This window comes from Sus scrofa, chromosome 2 (genome assembly GCF_000003025.6).
Source record: "Sus scrofa isolate TJ Tabasco breed Duroc chromosome 2, Sscrofa11.1, whole genome shotgun sequence".
Lineage (NCBI taxonomy): Eukaryota > Metazoa > Chordata > Mammalia > Artiodactyla > Suidae > Sus > Sus scrofa.
The window spans coordinates 70,668,475-70,676,955 of record NC_010444.4 but is presented as its reverse complement, the minus strand read 5'-3'; positions in this window follow the sequence as shown (position 1 = coordinate 70,676,955).

The following is an 8,481-nucleotide window of genomic DNA, read 5'->3' as shown; positions in this document are numbered from 1 at the left end:
GTTCCTTCCTTCCTTCATTAAAAAAATTCTGGAGTTCCTGTTGTGGCTCAGTAGGTTAAGACCCCAACATAGCATCTGTGAGGATGCAGGTTTGATATCTGGCCTCGCTCAGTGGGTTAAGCATTTGGCATTGCTGCAAGTTGCAGCGTAGTTTGCAGATGTGGCTTGGATCTGGCATTGCGTGGCTGTGGTGTAGGCCAGCGGCTGCAGCTCTGATTCGACCCCTAGCCTGGGAATTTCCGTATGTGCAGGTATGGCCCTACAAAGGAAAAAAAATTAAGAGAAGCACTCCTTTTAAAAAAATTCCTTTACTCATTTATCAAATATTTATTGATTATATACTATATTCCAGGCACTGTAGAAAGAACAATGAAAGAAAAGATGTGATTCCTGCCTCCATGGTGGCTGACAGCCTAGTTGGGGAGATAGATGCAAAAAAAAAAAAAAGCCAAGAAAAATGTATAGTAGGCTCAGTGGTGATAAATGGTATGGAGAAAAAAGAGATAGGGGGCTTGGGAGAGGTAGTGGTGGGTGGGTTATAAAAATTAAAATCGAGAGGTCAGGAAGGGCCTTGCTGAGAAGGTGACATTTGAGCAGAGACTTGAAGGAGCTATGCATGTACTGGGGGCAGAGCCTCTCTAGGCAAAAAGAACTATCTGTGCCAAGGTTCTGAGGTAGGACCATGCCTGATGAGTTAGAGAAACATAAAGGAAGCTCATGTGGCTGAGGCTGTGATCAAGGGGGAGAGGGAGGAGGTGGGGACAAGGAGGTTATGGGGGCAGGTCACGCAGGACCAGTGGGTTGAGGTGAGGACTCTGGCTTCCTCTCTGAGTGAGAGGGGGTGCTGGGGAATTTCTGAGCATACTTCTGCTGTAACTGTCCTTCCTCCCCACCCCAGTCCATCCTGTGGTGTGTGAGGCTGAGTGAAAATAAATAAAGCCACCACGCAAGCACAGGAGAGCTGGCTCATTGTCTGAGAAAGGGGGTGACTGAACACAGTGTTGCTGTGACTTATCTTCCCATGAGTGGCCACACGTCCCCTGCCCTCAGAGCCCAGGTGCTCATCCTATCCCTGTTTCTGGCCCCTGCTGAGATATGAGGGGGTGATGCAGGTAAAGCTGCTCCATGAGGCAGATTCATGGAAGGGAAATGCACATGCATGTCTTTTCTTCTTTATAAAACTACCTTCCACAAAAAACCATTTAGGACAAGTGTGGGAGGGTGGGCTGTCAGGTGTGTGTGTGCACAATGCCCGAAAGATGAAGGACCTGCCCAGGTTGGGGGAAGGTCAGCAAGGAAGTGAGCAGAAATAGCTGAAGTTGAATGGGCTCAGGTAAACTGGAAGAGTTGGAAAGAAGCTGGAGGTAATTGGCTCCAGCTGGCAACAGTGGGGAGTACGGTTATGCTGAGTCCTTGCTGTTTCCTCTGCCTATGGTGCTTTTCCCTCAGTCTTTAAATGACTCTCCATTTCCATTTTTAGTTCTTGGTTCAAGCACTTCTTTCTTAGGAAAGGCTTTCCCTGAACACTCATTCTAAAGTACCTCTGCTTATTTACATTGACCCTACACACAGTAGATGTTCCATAAATATTTGCTGAATGAATAAATGAACTAGATAGGGACAGTTGATTCTCCTAGTAACAACTTGGACTGCAGTTAAATCCTGGGTCACCAGCTTTGACCATCTCCACCTTGAGACGAAGGTGCTATGGGGACAGGGAGCTCATCTCTTATGTCATTGCAGGAGGTTGGTATCTGGGACAGGACCTGTCAAACAGCAGGTATGTGATAAATACTGTTGAATTGAATCTCAGGTTTGACAAGGAAGCCAAGGCCACATTATGGGGCAGAGGGAGACAGAGAAGGACAGTGTCCCACAGGTCATTCATTCAGTCACTGATGGCTTTCCAGAGAGGGTGACACCAATTCCTTGGCCTTTGGAACCTGCCTTTGAGGAGATGGATAACTTTTGAGTGAACAAACAGATGGTCAGGATTATGTCAGATGCTGCTGAGGGCTGTGGGCTGAGGCATTTAGGGGCAGGGGAGGGTCAGGGAAGGTCCCTTGGAGGAGGTGACATTTGAACTGAGACCTGGAAAACATGAGTGAAAGAAGCCAGTCAGCAAAATATTGTATGATTCAATATTTTGAAGTGTCCCAACTAGATCAGTCCAAGGAGAGGGAAGCATGTTGGTACTTGCCAGGGGCTGGGGGTGGGGTGGGGTGGGGAAGGGGAGTCAGGCGTTACTACTTAATGGGCACAGGCTTTCCTTTCGAGGGGATGAAAATGTTTTGGAACTAGATGGAGGTGGTGGTTGCATAACTTTGTGAATGGACTAAATCCCTTTATTTTTTATTTTTAAGCTTTTTCGAGATTTTTATTTTATTTTATCTTTTTTTAGGTCCGCATCTGTGGCATATGGAAGTTCCCAGGCTAAAGGGCAAATCAGAGCTGCAGCTGCCAATCTACAACACAGCCACTGCAACAGGGGATTCAAGTGGCCTCTGTAACCTACACTGCAGCTCGTGGCAAGGCAGGATCATTAACCCACTGAGCAGGGCCAGGGATGGAACCCCCATCGTCATGGATACTAGTTGGATTGTAACCTGGTGAGCCACAATGGGAACTCCGAATTGTTCACTTTAAAATGTTCGTTTTTTTATTTTTTGCATTTCACCTCAATTAAAAAAGAAAAATGCCATTGAATTTCCACACACAGAGGACAGACAGGAGCCTGAGAGAGAGAAAAGAAAGCGATTTGGGCATAGAGTGCAGAGAGGATGTGGAAGGCCATGGCCACATGTGGGGTCCCAGCCTGGACACACTGTCCTCAGGGTGATGGGTGTGCCTGGGTGACTGGGATGAAACGCCTGGGTCTGCCTGAGTTGACTCACATGCGTGTGCATGCACACATGGGCACACACACACACACTCACACATAGTGGCCCTGGTGTGCAATGTGACATGACCCATTCACGTACACGTGTGCACTGGGGCCTCCAGGGAGACCAGAAGCACACACATGGACTCATGTACTACCGCCGGGTGTTCAGGAGGCCCCTCAGGTCTCCACATATGTGGCCCTCTAAGCCCTGCTGTGGGGGCTGACACTCAAAGAGGTGGGGGGATGGAGAAGAGCCGAGCCCCCTCCCTAAGGCCTGAGCAGGGGCCTCTTATCCCCCACCTCCCCACCCCCCGCCACAAGCCCTGGGGGTAGCCCCAGCCCCCCCCCCCCACCATACTGTAAATTCTGAGAAACCCTGTCCGCGGTTTGGCCCGGCCCCTCCCCCGCCCTCCAGCAGGGCTGTCCTGGCCACTGCCTTCCTGTCTTGGGGCCTGGGTTGGGGGTGCGAAGCGGAGAAGGACTAGGAACCGCCCCCTCCCAGCCACGATCCCCAGACCAAAGGGAGAGGGCTCTGCACTGCTTCTGGGGCCTTCGCACCTCCTCACTGGGCCTCAGTTTCCCCTTCTGTAGAAGGGAGAGAATAATAGTTCCGACCTCCAAGGGAGCAGTGGAGGAGGTAACAGGCGCGGCGTGGTTAGCCAGTAGCGTCTGGCAGGTAGGAAGGGCTGATAGTTGCTGGAGGCAATTATTACCCACTTCCTGCACCTCACCTCCTCGAGCTCCGGCCTCCTCACCTCCTCCCTTGCTGTGCCCCTACCCAGGCGTGCCCTCACTCCTGTCCACCTCGCTCAACCCAGGAGTCATTCAGAATTTGGTTTGGGGACATAGGGGAGAGCAGTGGGACCAGCTGGATCCGGGAAGCAGGGAACCTGGGTTCCAATCCGGGATCTGCCAGGTGCGTGCTGGACGGCCTCATCCAGGGAGCTGTGCGGCCCTGTGCCTCAGTTTCCCCTGTCTAGCTCTGATGCTTAGTGGTCCTAAGCCTCCCTGATCGAACGTCCTTCATGGGAACCTTGCCCAAGCTGACTGTCCTCTCCAGATGCTGAGCCACCTTTCCTGGGCTCTTCTTGCCACAAACGGTGAACCTCTTGGGATTTATTGTGCTGGAGGTTTGAGGACCTCAAGACCTGCCTCTAATTCTCACGCTTTGGCCCACTTGCCCTCCAAAATGCAGCTTAAATCATCCTACTTCCGAACCTGACTTACAGCTTGAGCTTCCCTACGGTTTCCCTGGATTCAATTGCCTGCCTTGGCTGTGCCATGTCCCTGCTCTCAGATCTTCCATGGCTCCCTATTGCTTCTGGGGGGAAAAATCCAAAGTCTACCCTGTTGCTGAGCCTAGAACAATAAAAACAAATTTGGACTTAGTAAGGTGAGCCTTTATTCAAAACGATTACCACAAGGGGAGAGGAAATTACTCCCTAGGGAGAACGCTCTGATCCCGAGGTCTGCAAGTCTCCAAAGAGGGAGACCAGAGGGCTTTCTTTTCCTAAAGAGAAATGAACAAGCCAGGGAGGACCAGGGAGGGAGCCGACGAAAGGATGGCAGGATGGGAGGATGCTTTACCTTGGGGAGAGGCAGTCTGCTGGCTGGGGTGAGGCTGTGGGGGTGGGGTGGTCTCAGTTCAGGGCCCTAAAGGAAGGAGAGGAGTTTATTTTTATTTATTTATTTATTTTTTTTGTCTTTTTGCCATTTTCTTGGGCCGCTCCCGTGGCATATGGAGGTTCCCAGGCTAGGGGTCTAATCGGAGCTGCAGCTGCCAGCCTATGCCAGAGCCACAGCAATGTGGGTTCTGAGCCGCATCTGCGAACTACACCACAGCTCACGGCAATGCCAGGTCCTTAACCCACTGAGCAAGGCCAGGGACCGAACCCGCAACCTCATGGTTCCTAGTCGGATTCGTTAACCACTGCGCCACGACGGGAACTCCCGGAAGGAGAGGAGTTTAATCAGAGCTTGCCTAGCAAGGATTTTGTTCCAGCTGATCAGTGGGGACACACAGTTCAGCTAATCACTTAGGAGCAAAAATGGGAATTCGGAGGGTTTGCATCTGGCCTTGTCAGAGGCACCCAAGGAAATCTGTATTAGGATTATTCAGAGAGACAGAACCAATGGAATGGATCTGTCTATCTATCTATCTATCTATCTATCCATCTACCTATCATCTAGCTATCTATAATTCTGATTATCTCTCTGTATCTGCTATGCATATGGATATATATGTGTCTATGTATATAGAGAGATATCTGTCTACACAGCTGTAGATACATAGATATATCTATATAGTATAAATATTTATAGATCTTAGAGATCTATAGAGATCATCTATATACAGCTATAATATCTGTATGTTATATACCTATACTATATAGACATCTATATATTATCATATATATCTATATTGATATAATATCTGTCTATAGATCTATGTATCTAGATATGTCTATAACCTGGCATATACATTTATATTTATTATAAGGTGTCGACTTATGTGATTATGGAGGCTGGCCAGTCCCAAGATCTACAGGCTCAAGACTCAGGAAGAACTGATGTTTCCGTTCAAGCCCAAAGGCCGGAAAAAAGATAAGCTATTCTGAGGGCTGTCAGGCAGGGGGAATTCTCTCTTAGCAGGCGGACCATCTGTTTGTTTTTGTTGTTCTACTCAGCCTTCAACTGAAGAGGGCAATCTGCTTTACTCAGTCTACTGCTTTAAATGTTAACTCATCCACAGACTCCCTCACAGACACGCCCAGAATAATATCTGATCCACTATCGGGGCGCCCTGGGGTCCAGTCAAGACATAAAATTAACCATCAGAGTGGGTATCCGTGGGGCTCATCTCAGTCATATGGAAGGACGGTTCCTTAGAGCACACGGTTTCCTGGAACATGAAGGGTCAGGGAGGAATTCTTACTCTTCACCATTTCCCAAGATCACAGAGCTTGGGTAAAGTTTCGTGGTGTCGTGGCCCACAAGGGCCCGCACAACCTGTCCTCAGCCCCTCTGTCTCTTACTGTGTTCTCCAAGCACGCCAAGCTGGTCCTGCTCCAGGCCTTTGCCCTGGCAGTTGCCTCCGTCTGGGATGCTCTTCGCTTATTTTCCGAGTCCTTTCTGATCACCCATCATCTCAACTTAATTTTCTTCAGGGTGTTTTTTACCATTTGGAATTCTTACTTCTTTTGGTGTTTATTTAATCTAATTTTATTCTTCCCTTCCCTCCTTCCCTCCTCCCACCCTCCTCCTTTCCTCCTTCCCCCTCCCTCTTTCTTTCTTTTCCTTTCTTTCTTTCTCTCTTTCTTTTCTTTTTCTTTCTTTCTTTCTTTTTCTTTTCTTTTCTCCTTCCTTCCTTCCTTCCTTCCTTCCTTCCTTCTTTCTTTCTTTCTCCCTCTCTCTCTCTCTCTCTCTTTCTTTCTTTCTCTTTCACCGTGGACTAAAAGTCATTTAGCCCCAGGACCATGGGGAACCATGGAAGGATATTTAAGAAGGAGAGGAGTGTGATCAGACTTGCATTTTTTTTTTTTTTTTTTTTTTTGCCTTTTCTAGGGCTGCTCCCGTGGCATATGGAGGTTCCCAGGCTAGGGCTCTAATCAGGAGCTGTAGCCACCGGCCTACGCCAGAGCCACAGCAACGCAGGATCTGAGCCGCATCTGCGACCTACACCACAGCTCATGGCAACGCCGGATCCTTAACCCACTGAGCAAGGCCAGGGATCGAACCTGCAACCTTATGGTTCCTAGTCAGATTCATTGACCACTGAGCCACGACAGGAACTCCCAGACTTGCTTTTTGCAGAAGAGACTCATGGGCTTCGGGGTGAGGGGCAGACTGGAGGGAAAGGAGGGGATGCTGGGTGCCCATGGTTGGGGAAAAGGGTGGTAACCTGGCTGGGGGAGACATGGACAGAGGAGACGGAAGAGAGTGAGACCCAGGAGCTAAGACTTGCCTCTTGAGGGGTAACCACCAACCAGGTGGGCTGGGCTTTTCCACTCACTGCCCAGCGGCCTGGCCAGCTGTGAATGGGGTTCTGGGAAAACTGCTTAGCCTCTAATCTTGAACCCTGCCACATGGCTCAGCACCCCCCTCCTCCTGCCTTTCTTCCCTACATCTGGTAGTCACATCTGGCTGTGCAGTTTCAAGAGGCCCCAGGTGAGAGCTGGGGGTGAAGGTGTATATGTATGAATGACAAAACTAGAATTTGTTGGGAATTAAACTCCCCACCCCCTGTTGGTTTAATACCAATATCCTGGGGTGGGGGGTGTTGGCCGTGTTCCTCTTGCTACTGGGGCAGTGACCTGGGCTGGGGGTGGCAGGCGGGCAGCAGCTGCAGGTGCTCCACTGTGGGTGGGGATGGTGGTGTTGGTGACTTCCTGGTTTCCGTGGGAAGCAGGCTCTGTGGCCAAGGTCTTGAGGAGCTGATCTTCCGGTCTCCTCTTCCTCGGCCAGCCTCACGCAAACTGTCTCAGCTCCTCCACGCGGCTGGGATTAGGGCAAGGTGGATGAGGCATTCCCCTGAGCAAATTTAAGGGGTGCCTCAAATCTCAGGAATCGAAACAATATTTCTTTAAAAAGTTGAAATATATTTCTCATACAACATTGTGTAAATGCAAGGTGTACAACATGTTAACTTGATACATTTATATTTTGTAATATGATTGCCATTGTAGTGATATTTACTACCTCTATCATGTCGCATTATTATAATTTCTTTCTAGTGGTTGGAATAATTAAGCTCTAGGCTTAGCAAATTGGATGACTATAATACAATATAATATTGTGGTCTGTAGTCACTATACTGTGTATTAGATTACTAGGGCTTATAAACTAAAGAATATTTGGAATTCCTGTCGTGGCTTAGTAGTAATGAACTTGATTAGTATCCATGAGGACTCGGGTTTTGATCCCTGGCCTCGCCCAGTGGGTTAAGGATCTGGCATTGCTGTGAGCTGTGGGGTAGGTTGCAGACGCAGCTCAGATCCCATGTTGCTATGGCTGTGGCTGCTGCTGTAGCTCTGATTCGACCTCTAGCCTGGGAACTTCCATATGCCGCAGGTGCAGCCCTAAAAAAGAAGAAAAGAAAAGAAAAAGGCAAATACCACATTATATCACTTATATGCGGAATTTAAAATATGACACAAATGAACATATGTATGAAACAGAAAGAGACTCAACAAACATATATATATATATATAACTGGTAAGCAAAAAGTCCTACTGTAAATCACAGGGACTTTATTAAATGTCTTGTAATAAACCATAATGGAAGATATGAAAAATAATATATATGTGTATACCTGAATCACTTTGCTGTACACCAGAAACTAACATGATATTGTAAATCAACTATCCTTCAATAAAATAAAAAAAAAGACAACGGTAATTTGAGATATGTCCTTCCATATTTCCCAGAGCATCTGTGTGATCTGCTTTAATCCTTACAAAGCCTCCTTGCAGTGAGTACTGATATCACCCTCACTTTACAGGTGTGTTGAGTGATGCTCAGAGAGGTCAAGTCACTCATCCAAGGTCACACAGCATGTAAAGAGATGACACTAGAACCCAGATCTGTGTGACTCCAG